Source organism: Anser cygnoides, chromosome 5 (genome assembly GCF_040182565.1).
Source record: "Anser cygnoides isolate HZ-2024a breed goose chromosome 5, Taihu_goose_T2T_genome, whole genome shotgun sequence".
Classification (NCBI taxonomy): domain Eukaryota; kingdom Metazoa; phylum Chordata; class Aves; order Anseriformes; family Anatidae; genus Anser; species Anser cygnoides.
This window is the reverse complement of record NC_089877.1, coordinates 11,480,837-11,495,431: the sequence shown is the minus strand read 5'-3', so window position 1 is coordinate 11,495,431 and position 14,595 is coordinate 11,480,837. Positions and strand designations below refer to the sequence as shown.

At 35.9% G+C, this 14,595-nt stretch overlaps 1 protein-coding gene across 10 annotated transcripts in view; it reads left to right on the top strand.

The window, feature by feature from the left end:
* Nucleotides 1-14,595, top strand: part of NELL1 (neural EGFL like 1) — a 298,939-nt gene that overhangs the window by 89,794 nt on the left and 194,550 nt on the right. The gene's annotated exons all lie outside the window — the stretch shown is intronic.

Here is a 14,595-nt window from a genome sequence, read left to right as displayed (position 1 = left end):
CTTCCTGAAGTACTTCTGTGGGTCATGTAGTTTACTGAAATGGTCTTCCTATGATACAAAAGAGACCTGTTTCTGGGAAGAGTGTAGCTGAGGTACTTCTGATGATGTATTATATCATCATAGGAATGGCTGCAATGGAGCATTATTCTTTCTGTTTCTCAGTGTTTTCTGTAGTTTGCTGTTGTTCGTAGCTATGATCTACTTAATAAAAAATAAATTGATTAATCAATGTATACCACATTTCTTCCTGCCTTTGCCTACTGTTTTTTTTTTTTTTGAACACCCTTGTATATATTGTATATATTAAGCTACAATATGTAATCTTTTGGCCATCATAGAAAGTTTTAGAACTACTTTGTCAAAAATATTTCGTTAGGTTTTTCTTCCAACAGTAGCGGTGATGGAATGGACATCTTTGACAAGCTGTTAAAATTCACTAAGAATTGGAAGACTGGATGGAAGGATAAAAAAGGCATGCATGGACTAGGCTTAAATAATCCCACTTCCATAAAAAGACTTTTTAGTATACATAAGTGAACAAGACTGCTTTAATATTTCATAAAGCTATTCAGTAACGTGCAGTTATAAATCTCATGGCATTTAGTCAGTTCTCTGCAAACTATAATTTGAATGGTCCTATATATGAACTTTCACTGACTGGGAAAACAGTTGCCGAGTGTTTTTTTTAAAGGCAGGCAGCAGAGATACAGTACCTTATGAATCTTTTTTTTTTCTACAAAAAGAAAAGCTGCGAGAAGAGCTGCTATATAGGTACTGCAAGACCTATTCAGAAATCAAAAGACAGTAACGAGGCACTTTATTAGCCATGATGCAGAAATCAGTACTTGTTCTTTTTTGCCTTTTTAAGTAAAATCAATGTTGAGTGTTTTTATTAATCTAGTAGCAGATTGTCTCTCTTTTCTTTTTTTCTTCTATGGCAGAAGTTTAAAAACCTTGACTCAAGTAATTTTGGAGATGTTGGCAGTATATTACTAATGGCAGTGGCGGTCCTTCTTTTTGAAGAAATTAGCTTGAATTATGTCTCGTCTGTGTTGCATTGAATTTTGAAAGGGCAGCCCGAATCCCTGGCTGCCGTGTGTGTGGTTGAAGCATGAGGCAACTGAATAAATACAGCTTTTCTGCTGCCTGAGATGGTGGGATAGACAAAAGTGTATTTATAGCTGTTATGAAATGATAAGTTTGCTAGATGGAGAGTAGTTTTTAGGAGGTAATGTCAAGAAGAGAAGGGGCTTTAACAAGGACAACTACAGATTGACAAATCAATTAGCCAAGAGGTGACTCCTTTCAGCTCTGTGAAGGGCTTTCTTTTGCTCCTTAGAACAGCTTTCTGCAAAATTGCTTTATATGCCTTTCTAATCTAATCTCTCTCATCTGTGTTTAATCTGCTAAACAGAATAATTTCATAGTTGGCTGTATAATGTGCTCAGCTTCACGGTGAAGCTGTTACTCAAATCAATGAAGCCATAGGCATGCATCTGATGGTAGAATTTAGCAGGATGTTAGTATAGTATGTGTTGCTTCTGTGTGTGTGTAGTTCTGGATTTCTGTGTGTTATTGTGTAAGAACTGAATACAAAAAACACCCGAACAGGAAGTAATAAACATACAGAACATCAGTGGAAGCAAGGAAGATATTCTCAGCTGTAATTCTGATTTTGTCTTTGTGATTCCTAAGCCCTTAAACTTAAAAGGCGTACAAGATTACAGTTTCCTTTCAGAAGGTGAGGTTAAACTAGTTTGTATTTGTGACATGTACTGGTAGGTGGCACCTTAGTTCAGAATGCTCCAGATCTTTAACTTGAAAGAGCTTTCCACATTTGTTGTGTCTTCAACTGTACTTGGAAAAATCTTGTGCAATCGAATTCTAATGCATGGTATTATTTTACCTTCCCTGAGTTTTTACTGTTATTTGTGCTAACTCTTATTCAGTTTTATCCTGGCTGGACCTCATGGCATCATTTCAGTCTTGTAAGATCTCTGAAGAATTGCATTTGAGTCCCTTTTATGTTTTCACATGTATTTGTGTCCTTCCACCCTCTCTCCTCCTAACATTCCATATTCATGTTTGTAGTAGAGTGGGAAAAAAAAATAGAAAACTTCTGATGTTTGTCAGGGAGTTGGCATTAGCAAAATTGGGAAATAAATTACAAAATCAATCCTGGAATGCTCTTACTGTTCATTCCCACTAACTACTCTTAAAATGGTTAGCAGCTCTTCATGTCAAAATATACAGGTGGGATAACTGTTAGTATTCCTTTTTTTTTTTTTTTTGAAATAACATAGGTGTCTTTAGGGAAGACAGTTTCTGAAAACAAATGCATAAAGCTTGTAATGAATGAAGGCGGTACTGGAGGTTCTACGTGTTCTGTAAATGCGATATATTCAATTTAAAAATTGAAAAGCAATTTTCTGTCAATTTGCCTGTTGCATTTTTGTTATGTAGTTATAGCATTTGCCATTTGCAGAGAGACGTATAGAAATATTTCTATTAACCACATTGATGGAGGTTCAACTACAGATGGGATACTTAGGCAAAAGCATTAAACCAGTGCCTGTTTATTTCTGTCACATATGCATGGATAAACTCTGGGAATGGCCCAAATAGCCAGAGAGCCCAGTGTCTGCAGGATGGAAGCACTGTGAACACTTGCCGCTATGACTTCTTAGCATATGTCATAAAAGCACCTGTGTGAGGGCTGCATGCATGCAGAGCGTTAGTTACAAATGGTGCGGTATTTCAGTGGCAAAAGCAGGACCAAAATGGGCAATTCATTTGATTTTGTGTCATGCTGTTTCTTCCAGGCATGTTATGTGATGTGTACAGTAGACAAGCAAATTGTCAATACACTGTTAAAGCTAGAAAGCTCCGGACTCTGTGACTACTTGACAAATACCAATAGGACCATCCTGAAAATGCTAGTAAGAGAGAGGAAAGTGTTTGCAAATAGGAGAGTCTTGAAGTCTAGAGATGAAATGAGAAAAAGCAAGCCAAATCAGCTAAAAGTAATGCTTGTCTCTAGCATGATTATCCTTATGTTCTAGATGCTAAGAAGCAGAGCGACATCTTTCTGAAAATAATTCTGTGAGATTCTGCTATGTATTTCCTAGTAAACAAAAGCAAGAATCACTTTTTCCCCCCTCCACATATCAGTTCTGCATTCTTTGCTACCTTCTGCTTGAATACTAACAGTTCTTTTCTGCCTGCAAAGTCAGGTTGGTGCAAAAGCGATTATTACCTAATGGAAGTTAGGTTCTGATTCATTGTAAGAGCTGTTTAAATCTGAAGTGGGATGAATCTCCCAGTTAGGATAATGCATGTCTACTCTTGCTGACAAGAGTGCATCAAACAAGAAAATTAGTATTTTTTTCGTTCATATGCACAACTACTCATCTCCCCAAGAAGCAGCTAGTAAAAGTGATAGGGTAGCATACCACGAGATGTCATGCTACACAGCAGTATTTTTCCCTTTTCTGGTTCACAACTGTCACCCCAGAACACCATTGTGGTAATGGATATAATATAAAAATGGATCCACTGACTGAAGTGGGCCTGTAAAAATTAATATTCTCACTGTATTACTTCATTGTAGGGCTTCTTCCCCCTTTATGCTGTAGTGGGACGACGCATGCTCTCTAGGATATCTTCTAGTTCTTGGTGTAAAGAGTATAAACAAGCTGTGTGAATCTGAGTTGTTTTTTTAGGAGCAGATGACAAAATAAAGCTGTTTTATAAGAATATAAAGAAAACTTGTGGCAGAAGCAGCCTGTTGCAGTGTTTAGGACAGGATGTCTTGGGTGAGACTGTTTTACCCTTAAAGAAGCTGAAAGTTCTGAGGCCAAATGTACTGTTGAGAATGCCTGGTGCTGCTTTGTTTGTTTGTTTGTTTTCTCCTCCCCCTTTACTGGTTAAGTTGCTAGTGACAGAAGATGATCTGTGAGATGTGTTTACGTGAGATTAATTCAGGCAGCATAGCTAGTTTCCTTATATGCCCTCTCAAGGTCACCTTGCTGATGTTACCTCAGCTTAAAGAGTTAACAAATTAAATGCCTTAAATTTTGTGAGAACTGTTCCCATATTTTGTCCTGATAGTGTGCTCTAGGGTCCCTCAGGACTTTCATTCAGAAGGCATGTAACTAAATCACTCTTTCCCTTTCTGTACACCAAACATTTTATCTTAATTTGTTATAAAATTATTGCTCATTATTGCTCTTTTCAAAAACGTCACAGAAGCCATGAATTGCTACCCAAAGAGTAAGTACTTGTCAGAAAACCTGCTCATTTTGTAGTAATGTGATGTTATTTTCCTTATATACTTTTTTCCCGTTACAGTAAGCTAACTAGTACTGGAATACCTGTGCTTCAGCACAACAATAAAACACACCTACAGAAGTAGGCTGCATACAACCTTTTCGTAGTTGATAGTGTACTCAGATTAGTCCATGATAGGCTGTCTTCTACAGAATATTTGCCAAGTTAGGAAGTAGAAAAGAAATTGAGATAGATTTTTTTTTTTTTTTAAACACAGAGAAATACTAAATTGCATTTTTGATTTTGAAGCATTTATTACCTTTTAGATCACTTATCTGTCTGTGCAGTGAAACATTAACTACATATTGAATCCTGAAAATGGATGATTGCCTGTACTTAAGCACGTTGCTATATTCTCACTGTATAACACCTCTGTCTTGCTTAGTGTGTCCTTCTATATGCAATTTCATAATCACAAGGTTAGAGGCAAATATAAAGAATTAACATAGAGACTTAAATATGTTTTTAATCTTTTGTTATTCTTAGTTGATTAATTCACTGTAACTTGCCCCATACAGAAGTGTTTCAAAAGTATTGATCTTTCCCCACTGTCTCTTTTCCTGTTAGTTAATAGGTGGATGTAAATTAGAGGATTAATGGGAAATTTCTAGGTCCTTCTGTGATCTTGCTGACTGAACTCGGTCTCTATTTAACTCAGTGTCTTTTTTACATTCAATACTGCATAGCTATTGTACTGCTTAACTGTTGAACTCTTCCTATCCATTTGACTTATAAAACTTCTAAAATTGTGGCCTAGAATTATGTGCCTAGAAGTGGAATTTTTGTAGATAATAACATAATTTCTTGAAGTAGGCTAAATGTCCTGAAGCTGATTGTTAACATTTCCGCATATGTTCATGGTTTAACAAACAATCGCTCATTTGAATATACCTTCTATAATCTGAAATGCTAATTCTTTATTTATGTTTATGCTTATCTATGTTAAAGTTAGCAGTTATTATGCTAGTAGTAGTGCTTATTAAATCTTGTTGTGGTAATGAGATGGCACAGGTAGGGTGAAGTGTGATCATTAGATCCAGGTTCTTTGTTCCCATTTGAGGCCCTAAAAACAAAAATCCCAGTCTTTTCTGAAGTTCATTCAGCTGGAGATGTGAAAGAATTTTAAATAATTTATTGTTTTACAATATAATTCATCATTATGTAAATTACAGTGGTCCAAGTTTGTGGCTCATAAAATCAAAAAGAGGGAAACTAAATGAAAGCAAATTGGAGAGTCGTGCTTGAGAGGCCAGAAACAGAATGGCATAAAACTCTTTTCAAGCTTTAAGCAGTTGATGTATGTCAGCTGTTTGGGGTTTCTTAGTACACCCAGAATGACGCTGCTCCATTGTATGAGCAAGCAGGCATTATCCCCCAGCAGAGGTATAGTTACTGTAAAGTCTGTGTCTAATGTCTACCGTAGCATTGAAGAAGGCTGTATTTCAATGTGGTGGTTAAGCATAAGACTTTGGAATCAGCATACCCTCAAAAACATGAGTGAATATTTGAATTTATTTTCTTATTCTAAATTTATTTATGTGAATGAGAGTCAAAAGTTTTCGTGGGGCTTCTGAGTCTTTCAGAGTTTATGATATGAAACAGGACAATCCTGATTACAAAACATACCCAATAATGACTAGATTTGGCCACTCGTAGTTCCATTGGGTGACTTTGCAAATAACTCTTTTGAAGAGAACATGACTGTTTTTAGGACAGTGAAAGTCAGTGTGGCAATAGGTGACTGTAGTTTGACTAATGATCAAGTATAGCTGTTCATAGCGTTTGTAACAATCTAAATTTCAGGAGACCTTTCTTAGGACATTGCAGTCCCACCAAAAAGAGTATAACATTTTGCAGAATTATGTCCTGCATAATGAAGAACAGGTTGCTGTAATCCCATTATCCTCATCAATGCTGCCTTTAATCTCACACCTGAGGCCAATCCTGTTAAGATTCAAGCTATAAGAGAAAAACATGAGCGCCTTGGGGTGAAAAATGAGCACTTATATGCCCCTGCACATGGACCCAAACATCCAACATGGACAGACCAGGTAAACTGCCTGATGTACTATACTACTGCCTTCTATAGCTTCTTCTCCCTTGCTAGGCATTTGGTCTCTTTTATGCCACAGCCTGATGCTGCACATGACATCATGAGAGCTGTAGGTAGGTGGTGTGCATAGGGTTAGAGACGTCTCCACTTCATGGTGGAGCTGGAAGCTCTGCTCTTTCCCCCAGGCCTCTGATGGCAGGCTAGATAAAGCTTGGTGTCTCACTTATTTAAGAGCACAACTCTAAGGCTAATACTTCTCTCTCTGTCTCTCTCTCTCTCTCTCTCCTTTTTTTTTTTTGCCTTTCTTATCATTTTGCGTGTTTTGATTTAGAGCTTTGCAGGTGAATTATTTAAGTATTTAAGCTTGTAAAGCAGGTGATGCCATTCTTTCTTATTTTAGGTTTGCGGAACAATATTGTTTCCTGTGAAGTAATGAGATTACACAAGAATATTGTTTAACTTACATACATAAGGCTAGTTAGCTCTCAGTCTGAGACAATAAGCTTTGAACTTGAGGATTCTCCTGCTAATTTTCAAACTAAAGCAGCATTTAGTTTCCTTGTAACTTGTGTGTCCCAGACACATATAGAATCCCTTTGCTTTGTTTCTTTTCATTTGAGCGTAATATTGTTAGACATAGTCAGGAAATCATTTACAGAAAGGTAGATATATAAATATGTTGTAAAATTCCACTCTGAAGATGCTTATGTTGATGGAGGTTTTGCCAGAAAACCTACTTGTTTGCTGAAAGTCATATGGAAAGGAAAGCAACATGCAGAGGGAAAACATTTTTTTTTGGTTGACCCCATCCTCATCAAAATCAGGAAAAAATAATGGCTTGTTCGAAATGCAAAGACCAAATGCAAAAACCAGCACAGTTTTAATGAAAAAAAAAAAGTTTTTCAGTTGCAAAAAACACAGGAACAAGGAAATCTTTCATCGTAGAATCTAAGTTCTGCTGTGGTTCTTAAGATGAGAGAGTTTCATAAATCTTACCTCTTATGTGTAATTCTTTGACCATTCACATTCTGTAGCTAATGACTCTAGTGTACAAAAGTTTTCACGAGCAGTTTAAACCAAGTAAGAAGTGAACTCCAGTGCATATGGCCTTTGGAGCACAAGTCAGATGGGAAACCTCAGCTGATGCTTTTCTTGCTGTAAAATTAATTAATCTGTTGTGGAATTCCACACGTGCACACACTGTTTTCATTGCATTTGTTTTAATTTCACTTCATTGTGGCTTGGGAAGTGACATGAACATTACGTGGTATCACATAAACCTGCGTGGCATTGATATATGTCTATGGTTTTGGATCATTTCCATCGACTTCTGGATCAGCTTTTAATGACAATTTTTCTCTTTGTTGTCTTCTCAAAAAACCTTTCTCACAAGATGCCAAAACTCACAATTGTTATTCACTGCATGATGTAATAAGCTTATGTTCTGTGCTGTATAGATGCACATATAAGCATAAGTGTATGCGCAGGATACTTCATGAAATTACACAAAGGTAAGAAAATGGGACTTCTGTTGGTGGGAAATCATTGTGTTCATTGCAAATATATTGTATTTTTCTCTATGTTGAAACTGAAACAAAGGGGAGGGTTGGAGAAGAAAATGTGAAAGTGTTACAGTTGAGATCACCATCTGCTGCAAAGAGTACCTCAATGGCAATGTTTCAATCAGAATTAAGCCCTCACGTGGAAACTTAATAAATAAATAATCTAACAACCAAAAAAACTACTCCCCTGTTTCATAAATGTGGGACTTGAAAGTATTTTTTTTTTGTATGTAGTTCATAGTTTCTTTAAACAACGCTTATTAACCTACTTTTCAAGACTTCAGTTACTTGGCAGTGCCCATTTTAAATTTCCACTCATGTATGTAATTCTATTTATTGGTGAAAGTCCCTTTTCTTGGTGATATAACCCAAATTGTACTTTTTTTTTTTAATGTGCTTTAGTAAATGAGATTGCAGTTTCCTTGTACTATGAGCTGTTACTGGAGGAGACAGAATTTAAAATGAAACAAACATCCTTCCCCAAGGTAATTACATACATTGATAGGCAGAGATGATATGCTTGCTGGTGGACAGAAAGTTTTTGAAGAAAAAATGTCAACATTTTTATACTAAGTAGATTTAGAAGCTTGTTGGAAAGTGTTTACGCGCTATATGATTCTAGATGGATTATTTGTGTTATCAAAACTGCTTTTATACCTAAAAGAAAATTAGTTGAAATTCATATAATTTATGAATTTTCATATAATTTATTCATATAATTTATGAATTTTCATATAATTCAACTAGCAAGCTGTAGAACAGTATAAGTGAAATTACTTGCCATCCTCTGGAGTAACTTAAATTCTTTTGGTGTAATGTCATGCTGAGATTTATATGAAAATGAATTTTAATTTCTAATAAGGTAACCATATGCTTTAGAGTTGTTGTAATGAAGTGTCATAAATAATTATGGCTCCTAAGAAATTCAACTTTGGAACTGTCAGTTCTTATGTTAGTAAGTTGCATTTGAATACATTACAATCATTGCTATTAAAGGAGATCTCACCCCCTCAGAAGGGCAATGAAAAACCTATTGTGAAGCTGTTGAGAGTTTTGTTCATATGGAGGGGCATGGGGATGCTGTCTCCCCTTCAACAAACACTCTTACATGTCAGAGTTCCATTCTCCTGAGTTGTATTGAACATAATTGGATATCTCTTATATAAAATTTGGCTTTTTACCTTATTTTTTCTTTTTTTTTTCTTTTGCCAAGAACAAGCTAATGACTTCTAATATACAATGGAACAAAGGTGTTTTAGCTCATTGTCAGTCGTCGCTGTTTTTCCAGTCTATAGTTGAATTCCCCCTTCAATGTGATAACTCGAGATGTTTTTGTGTACCAAGACTCCAGATTAGGGGACAGAGGTACGTTTGTGTCATTTTGGATTTGTGGAGGGGGGTAGGTAGGAATAGATGTGGAGCAGATTACATTATAAACTGCGCTTTCACAGCCTCCATTTTTATTTACTTTTGAAAAAATAACTTCATCTCACTTTTAAATGTGCTAAACAAAAACCTGGTGATGTTGTTGGCTGCTAATTGTAAAAGCTGACCAGTAGGAGAAGAGAAATATTATTGTATCTTCCTGCTGGGTTGGCATCAGTATCCTTACTCTGTAATGACCCTTGTAACAAATTGTTCTCATTACATGTACCAGCACTGAAAGAGCGAGAATTTCATGCCAGAAATGGTGGCATTATAAGTCTTTCTTAGTCATCGTGAGCAGAAGGAGCTCTTGCTGCTCTTTACCCATTAAGACCTTGTATGCATCCTGATATTGCCAACTTTCTTTCTTCAAATTTTTAGAGTAGCTCCTTACCTCATGCAAACTCTGACATTTCTGCTGACATCAGTGGAGAAGGAAAAATCTGAAAATTTTTAGTGGAGCTGTGTCAGTTTAGACCAAGTAAGCATTCGTCTCAAACAGTTGGAGCAAAGCAAAAACAAAAGTCTGAGTGCTTTTTCCAATGACCATCAGAAGTTTGCTTATGGCTGAGCTGAACTATAAAATGTTGAAGTATTTGTATATGATGAAAACGTTGTTCGAACTTGAATCGAAGTCACCAGTACCTTTATACAAGTTGCTAAAAATTGTGCACTTAGCTTTTAAAACATAATTTTTGTTGTGCTGAGGTTTTGCCTTTTTTAAATTTTGGAGTATAACTGGAATTGATCAAAAATGACACAAGTTTTGCATCTGTGATGTATTTGTGTGTGCATATATTCAAAACTGTTTTCCTGTTATAGCACAAAAGACTTGAGTTATACAAGATATGACTGAATAGCAACTTTCTCATACACCTATGAAGTCAACGTGAAGACTGCAAGAATTGCATGTGGATTGTGTGTGTAGGAAATTCTGTGGACTAGTAAAGTGCTTTTGAGTCATAGGGTCCTATCTTTCATTGGCTTCTTGTGTTACAAAGCCAAATTTTACATACAAATTTTATCCACAGATTACATATGAGGCGCTATATTTGGGAAAAGACTGTGACAGGACAACAGTCTCTTAGGTGCTGTGATTTGACATAGCTCCAAAGTCAGCTGTTTTCATCTGGAGGTCTCCCCACTTCAGAGTATCAGATTTTCATATCAGATTTTTTCCTTCCTCCCTTGAAGTACTTTTTTTTTTTTTAATATTAGAAAGTATAAGAAATCATATTATCTTGAGGCCATTTTCTCTTGATAATAGCAAAGAGCATTAACGATTAAAGTTGATTTAAAATCTTTTGGGTTGCATACTAAACGAACTGTCTCTGAATTCCCCTTTTAATGCAGGATAGTCAGAAACTGTAGCTTCTACTGTGAGGAATGTACAGAGTGGGCTCAAAAGGGCTTGTACGGATGCTTTTACTGATCTATACAGTCTGAGCATTTGAGAGAAGCGATGGGATTAAGTACTACAGCCAAGTCCAACTAGCTTCAATAGCACAAAACAGCAAGAGCAATACATTTTGAGAATGTGGTTTTAAGTTGTAGGAAATGGAAATGTCAATCAACACAAGATAAGGTTACTTTGGCTGTCCTTTTCTTTTGTTATGATACCTGTTTTGTGAAGGAAATCATTACTCTGGAGTGTATCACTAATTGTTTTTCACTGCCTGGAAGGTCATTTCTTTTAAAAGCTAGCGGATATTTAACTTGACAAGAAACAAGTTCAATAACAGAAGTATTAACTGAAAAACACTCACAGGTAACGGGACAGTACATTTATTTTGGATGACTGAACAAGTCTTGTCTAGTACGATTTGGAGGATATTTCTGGAATGTATTCTGTGTCTGGGCACTCGCTGTAATTTTAAAGAACTTTGTACCTATGGTTAGATGGACCCTACGTAACCAGATGTCCAAAGTTAGCCCAGCTTTCTAAAAGAGGTCAGACTAGACAACCTCTGAGGTCCCTTCCAACTTTTTTTTTTTTTTTGGTGATTCCATTATCTCTTATCTCAGTATTGTATTTTGCATCAAGAGCACTGGAGGGACATCAGATGCTGTTAATTTTCTATGGCTACTTCTTGCAGTGTTTGGGAGTGCAGAGAAGGTAACTATTTTGCACAGGCGAAAGTTTAGAAGTGAGAAGAAATTCTGTTTTAATCACTAGTACTTGTAAACTTTGTCAGCTACTTGAAAGTAACTTGATGTTCAGTTTTGGTGCTCAAGCCACTGCTCTTTAACAGTGGCTTTGGTGGCATGGAAGCCTTTGTCCAAATAACAGCCTGTTCATAAACACATTGTTGGATGGGGCTTCAATTGTGGTCATGTGAAAATGAGCTTGTAAATGATGTCTTCTAGCTACTTCAAGGTCTGTGCTGGCAGTATGTCAGTAGAACAACAGCTCTGATTTTAGGTAGTCTAAACTATGAGGTTGTCATGGGCAGGCCAGAGGAGGGAAGGATGTGCTGTTTTCCTATAGCTATTATAAGCTGAAAAGGAAAAACAAAACAACAAAAACAAAACAAACAAAAAAACCACCCACCACCACCACCACCAAACGGTAATCAGTTTTGGGAATGCAAGAAAAAACTTAATTCATTAGAGGACCCTTACGAAGGACTGAGGATTCTGATTTGAATCTAGAGTATCGGTTGAATCCAGAGGAAATGGAGGCAGTCAAGTATGTGTAGAAAGTCATTTTGTTCAGCTTTGTTCAAAGATGTTAGTAATCATGGGAAAAAAATAGCATCACACTCCTCAGGGAGGATTTTAGGAACAGTTCTGATTACTGTGGTGTGTCAGAGAAACCTTTGTTTTTTAAACTGTTGTAAGAACTTTCAACTTTTTTTGCACAGATGAGTGAGGTTCTGGTGCTTCTTGAACAGACACTGAACCACAAGTGAATAGAGATGCCAGTGAGGACAGTGGCAGAAGGACAGGCAGCCAAACCATTCCCCCTCAGTTTGGGAGAAGGTTACTGAGATGAGTCTCTATAAAAAAGGTGGAAGTGAAAGGCTAGGGGGGAGGATGATTTTGGGGAGCCAGCAAACTTAGAGTGCCCAGGGTCTGTAATGTTGGTCACAAGCTTTGCTGCATACAGAGGAGGACATCTACCAGGTATTTTGTGTTCACCAGTTGCAGGATTAAAATTCAAGGCCTTGGTATATCATGAAGCTAGTTTCAAAAACAAGCAAGCAAACAAAAAATGCCAACAAACTAAACTTCTCCCTACAACTTAAAAAAAAATAAATAAATTAAGTTTTAACATTTGGTCAAAAATGGAGAAATCATTCAGTTTCTTGTCAAAATACTTATTTTCTATATATTTTAATAGAAAACGTGTTTTGCCATTGTTAATAGCATAACTGAAGGCTATTTCAGCAAATATTATCTGTTGCCTTTTTCTTTGTGTGTATATGTATTGTTTCCAGTAGATGGAAAAAGAAAATTTGTTGTAAAAAACAAAACAACAACAAAAAACCACCAAGCCACAAGTCTAAATCCATGACATATGTCAGTTTGTACTGACACGTCTTCTCCCCAAGATCTAGTGAGTGTCTTACTGATATGGTTCTGCTTATTCAAAACTGATGTGAATTATAAAAACAAAGCAAAAAAGGTAAGCAACTATTGGAAAGTAAATTATTGCTAACCTAAGGCTTTGCTCTATGGTTAACTCTATTTCCTTTTTCAAATTTCAGCATGCATGCTTTACGTCCTATCAGGGCATTTCTCCATATGTTTTTTTTTTTTTTTTTCAGATAAATTTTGAATCGAGTGGTGCGCTGATTGTACAGGGTATTTAAGTGCAAACCACTCTGCTTTTATTAAGAAGAATTCATCTTTTGACATAATCCAGATGTAGTAGAGTTACACTGGTTTATAGCCATTTTAATACATGTTTCTCCTCATTACTGAAATTGAGACCTATTTGTTTTATATATTTGCATTAAGTTTTATTTCTGAATAATCAGTTCCATGCTTTTTCAGTGTAATTCATTTATGGAGACACATAATTTTAATAAAGAAAAAAACCAATATGTTACTGTATTACTGTATCGCATAAGAAGCCATATTGGAACTGAAACTTAAAATGAGACTGGTTTGTCCAATTGCACTGTCCTAATAAGAAAAGGAAGCTTTACTGTGGGTCTTTGTGGATGTAGGATCTCCCCATTTCCTTGCGTATCTCTGTGCAGGTATTTCCGTTTTGGTTTCCTGTCTGGAAGCTCTGATAATGGTGTTAACAAAATCCTTCGTTGTATTCCTGGGGTATTGTGAGGCTTACTGGATGACGGTGATTGATAACAAACAGCATGATAATGCAAGGAAGTAGGTGTAGAAAAGTAAGCTAACTGCTTATACAATAAGAAATAAGTTTTCTTTTATATTCCTTTTTTTTTCCATTTTTATTTACTATATGTTATTGACAACTGAGGAAATGTATTCAATAAAATATTGAAGTGTATATTTAATTTGTGGAACAATTCCTCTTATTCTGTAAGATTTTTTGACAGACAAATTTGGTTTAGGTATTTAGGTGCCTTAGAAAATCTCTCAAAAAGTACATTTTTCTAAGGCATCTACATTTATTTAATAATCTTCTTTGAAACTGGAAAAAAAGTTAAAAAGAAACAGAGATTCAAGTAATCGAATTGAGTACAAAAGTGCTTACAGTATCTGAAGATAACTCTTACATTGTTTCCTATTGATCTGTGAGTCTTACATTTTTTTAATATTCAAATTTTTTTTCCACTAAGGTACCCTGCCATTCTTTGAGTTAGCATGGCAGTTATCCTAGCTAAAGGGCAAGTGTCTAAACCCCCTTTGGTTATTCTAGGAACTTCTTCACTGTCTTTCTTGTTTTAATTTCGTCCTTCAACTTCTTGATTAGACATCACTGTTTTTGTTTTTAGTATTTCTGATTACTTGCATTTCATTAATCTAAAATTGTTTTTGTTTGTTCTGTTGAAGATTCTTGCTGGTTTTTATACCTTGTCTAGAACTCTCACTGAAGCTGCATATGCCTCATACCAGTTGTTGTAGGGATCACTGTATTTCAAAGGTAGAAAATGATTTTCTTTATACTTACAGGCTTAAGAAAGTTCTTCAAAAATTATTAGGATGAATTTGGCCATGTTAAATGTGACCTAGGTTTACATGTTCTCAGTTTTAATTTTTTTTTCCTTTCTTCGGATTCCTTTAAATATATTATTG